At 46.4% G+C, this 4308-nt stretch overlaps 1 pseudogene; it reads right to left on the bottom strand.

The window, feature by feature from the left end:
* Positions 1–1365: 1365 nt before the first annotated feature.
* Positions 1366–2256, bottom strand: LOC135904044 (uncharacterized; annotated as a pseudogene).
* Between the last annotated feature and the right edge of the window lie 2052 nt (positions 2257–4308).

Below are 4308 nucleotides of genomic sequence, written 5' to 3'. Positions count from 1 at the left end.
CGTAAACTGTTCTGCAGAGCAGCGGCGCGTTGGTGATGAGTAAACGAACAGTCACCGCGTCGTAGGACCGGCGGATCGACTGTATAAAAACTGTGGTTGTGCGAATGCTGAGGACACTTCTCTTGAGCAGTCATGTTAGACTGAGTCACTTCTCTCATGCAGTCATGTTGGACTGATACTCTTTTTCTCAAGCAGTCATGTTAGACTGAGTTAATTTCTGTAAATAAACCCCTTTTCCTCGTTCTCGATGAGAAGCAGTTCTTCACTTCATCAACGATCTCAGCGTAAATAAGTTGGACGACGGCATGGGCCAGCTACCTCCGAATTCATGCCGTACTCCAATCTTTGCAAAGGACCACGGACGATGGGATTGAGCCCCCAGTCCTGACAATAAGTACTTGTAAACCGACTTTGTCTTCAGTAGAGGCCCTACCGTGTCTATCACAAGTCGTCTGAAAGATTCTGAATTTAAGGGCACTACCTTTAGTGGAGCTTTCCAGGTTTTCCTGGTTTAATGAAAGTAAATGAAGGTAAACGTAATGAAGGTTAATGAGTGCAAAACGAAAGTAGTTATATTTAAGCCGAAAAACAAACATATACCTCCGCATCAAGATATTAAGTTAAACTCGCGAAGTATTGAAATAGTCGAGAATTTCAAATGTCTGGGTGTCATCTTTTCCGCGAACCTCTCTTGGGATAATCATGTCAAAAATGTTGTAATCAAATTGGGCCAAATAACAGGTGTAATAGGCCGCTTAAGGTGTATTCTTTCTACGCGCATCAAACTTGCTATATAATTCCTTTTTTTTTTACACTTGGAACTATTGTCAGTTAGTGTGGGGAAACACGACATCCAACAATCTAGAGCATATTCCCTTACTACAGAAAAAATATCTCCGACATACATATAATGCTCCCTACACTGCATCGACAATAACTTTCTTCACGAACACCGGTGTAATTCCAGTGTATAATCTGTACAAATGTCGATTAAGTCACGTCTATAAGGCGAAAGTTTATAAGAATATTTTTAATCTGCATAAACTCGCCCAATTGCAAACTAGAGCACCAAATTATATCACGACACTTCGAAGACTGAACAGTACCGACACCATGGTCAAACTATGGGAAACAGTGCCTGAGGTATACATTACCCACACCCCTACATTATTACAATTCAGTTCGTTTCAATGTGTATTTATGTATGTACGGTATACATGTGTATGTTTGGAATGGATGAAAGAGTGTGATGCTGCCTCTGCCCAAAAGACGGATGGTGGACTTGTCAAGCTGTCCAATGGACAGCTTTTTTTCCGCCACCCCCCATCTGTACCTTACAAGATAGAAATAAACTTTCATTTCATTTCATTTACCCGAGCGCTGGCAGGCGTCGCATGATCTTACAAAGTTTTCTACGTCTTTGAAACAGCCGGGCCAGTAGTATTCCATAAGCAATCTTTCCTTCGACTTGTTTGTACCCAGGTAGCCAGACCACCCATTTCCATGACAGAGACTCAAAAGGTCCTCCCTGTACTTAGTAGGTACGACTAAATGATCTAGAATCCTGCCCTTTCAGTATCTGTAGTGCTGATACAACAATCCTCCTCTCTCTTGCATCGTCACGTTGCGTTTAGCAATGCCTTCTTTAGCTGTGTAATGCGATTTAGCTAAGCTGTCATCATTCTTTTGCTCGGCTGCCAACGACTCTGTGTCCACACGTAAGAGCTGATCAAAGTTCTTTGAAGCCGGTGCTAGGAACGACCCTGTCTCGCTTACGAGTGCGTCAGCTGGCTCTTCCTGCAGGCATGAACTTCGACACCCTACTGATACGCTCTCATTGATCTGGTCAGCTGGCAGGCTTTCCTCAATCGTTTTTTCGTCCCTCGAGCCTAGCTCGGATTCGGTTAGTGAAGCTACCTCTTTTGCTACTTTCGCTGGAGCAGCTTTTGCACTTTCAGTCGAAAGCGACGCGATTTTACGAGCTTGGAATCGCGTCAACGCCTGTACTGCGCCCTCTCCCAGTTGAAGCCCTTTGTCACGCAGTAACTGATCTGACCGATTCGAAAAAATGTGAGGGTACTGCAGCGACAAATATTTGGAAAATGCAGCCTCGCTCACGAGCTCCCCGAACGGTCCACTGATTTTGACTTTGGCCATGGGCAGACACACGCTGTATTCTTCTACAGCCTGTTTGATCCATGCTACTTCTCCAGTGAAGCCATCTACCGTCACGTAAGGCGGATGGACAATGTTCATAGTGGCGGCACTTTCTCGCAGCACCCGGCAAGGTTTCCCATTAACTTGCCGGTCGTGAAGATATTGGCTTAAATGTCCCATATTTTCGTCTTTTTCATCCATGCAGGAGAAAACTACGCTAGGCTTCCGCCAGTTCACAGCGATATGTCCGAGTTTGTGGCACTTATAGCAGCGGATCGGTCTAAAAGATTCGAACTTTCTTTTCTGCTCTTTTTGTACGGTTTCCCCGTTTGATTTCTGCTCGCTCTTTTCTGAGGGCTTTTCCTCCACGTCTACAAGCTCCGTTCGTATATTCTGCGAACCCTTTTTGAACGGAAATGGCTTCCGCGGTCCATTTCGACCGTCCCAGTTTCCGTCCTCGGCGTTCAGTTCGCTACGCGTTGCGTACTCATCGACTAATTCAGCCGCCCTTTCCACAGTGTTTACATTTCCTCTGTCTTGCACCCACAGCTTCACAGATGGTGGGATGCTTTTGTAAAACTGCTCTAAAACATGCATCCAATGATCCTGTCTCTGCTCTCGTACGCTTTCACGCGTCTCAGGCACTCGACTAGGTTGGCCTTTAAGCTATATGCAAACTCCGGATATCCCTCGCTATCCTTCTTGCCTGTGCTGCTAAATCTTTGCCGAAAAGCTTCGGCTGAAAGGCGGTACTTCTTCAAAAGACTAGCCTTAACTTTTGCATAATCATACATATGCATCCTGCCCACTGAGTCTGGCGATTACTTCCGCAGCCTCACACGGCAACATAGACCGCAACCGCTGTGGCCATGTACTCGGACCGAAGTTCATCTTCTCGCAAGTCCTTTCAAAATTTCTTAGGAAAAAGCCTATGTCGTTACCGACCTCAAATGGCTTTAACAGCTTGTCCATGCGGTATGATTCTGCCTCACTTGATCGTCCCAGAGTCCCTTCACTTCCTTGAGACAACTCCAAACGTTTGCTTTCAAGTTCAAATTGCATTTTTCTTAACTCGCGATCCTTATCACGTTCCTCTCTCTCTCTTTCCTGTTCTTCTCTTTCTCTGTCCCGTTTCTCTCTTTTCCTAAAAAGATCTAATCCAATTGCAATGTCCTGCTCACTGGCCTGTTCAGAAATCAGCTGCAATAATTGCGACTTTAGCATTTCCTTGCGTACCTCCAGGCCCAGTTCCTCACCAACAATCAACAATTCGTCTCTCAGCATTGTCCTTAACTCTATTATTTCTGCTTTACTACCTTGGTCCTGCTCGCTAAACATACCTAGGTAAACCCAACCTAGCTAAAAATAAACAATCCAGCTTCCCTACTGTTCTAAACAGCACAACCACAAAATGAAGCCTAGAGAGTCAAAGAAAGAGCCAAGCACTCACCGCAGACACGGCACCACGTCGCAAAGTCCGTCTCACCGCTGTCAGCCAGTTGTAAGGGTTGGGATGGGGCATGAAATAGATGATAGCTGGCCCATGCAGTCGTCCAACTCATCCACGCTGACGACGTTGTAGAAGGGAAAGACTCGTTCTCATCGAGAACGAGGAATGTGAGATTTATTTACAGCATCTACATGAGAACGTTACAGTTCATCAGTCTAGAATGACTGATAAGAGAATGCACACTGAACATCCGACAACGGCTGCTTAAATACACTCTGTCCGCCCTAGATCCCTAGGTGAGGGAAAACGACCGTTCAATCTTCCACCAATTCGGAGCGTCCAAAGTCATCGTATCCGACCCGCCTTTTTTGGGGTGGAGGGTTTACACACTCACTTCAGGTTTCACAGACCACACCGAGGTGAGAGGGTTCTCGCAGACACGGGTCCTGCCGCGAGCAGGCGTCTCTTGATCCCAGAGTTGACCCAGCAGACAGTGGCCGCCGCATCTGTCCATTGACTGACCACTTCTAAGGCCCGTGAGACGACGCCACAAAACATCTTCTTCCAAGAGTTCCCCCGCTCCAAACAAACCATCACGGTGACGATGAATCCACTAACAATACTTGGTCCGCCGACTGCGTCTAGACATCCTGGCGCCTTTCGGTTGGGGACGCGGCGCATTGTCGTCCTTAAAGCGAGTC

Source organism: Dermacentor albipictus, chromosome 5, assembly GCF_038994185.2.
Source record: "Dermacentor albipictus isolate Rhodes 1998 colony chromosome 5, USDA_Dalb.pri_finalv2, whole genome shotgun sequence".
Lineage (NCBI taxonomy): Eukaryota > Metazoa > Arthropoda > Arachnida > Ixodida > Ixodidae > Dermacentor > Dermacentor albipictus.
Note: the sequence above shows the minus strand (reverse complement) of the source record. Positions and strands in the feature narration are given on the sequence as shown.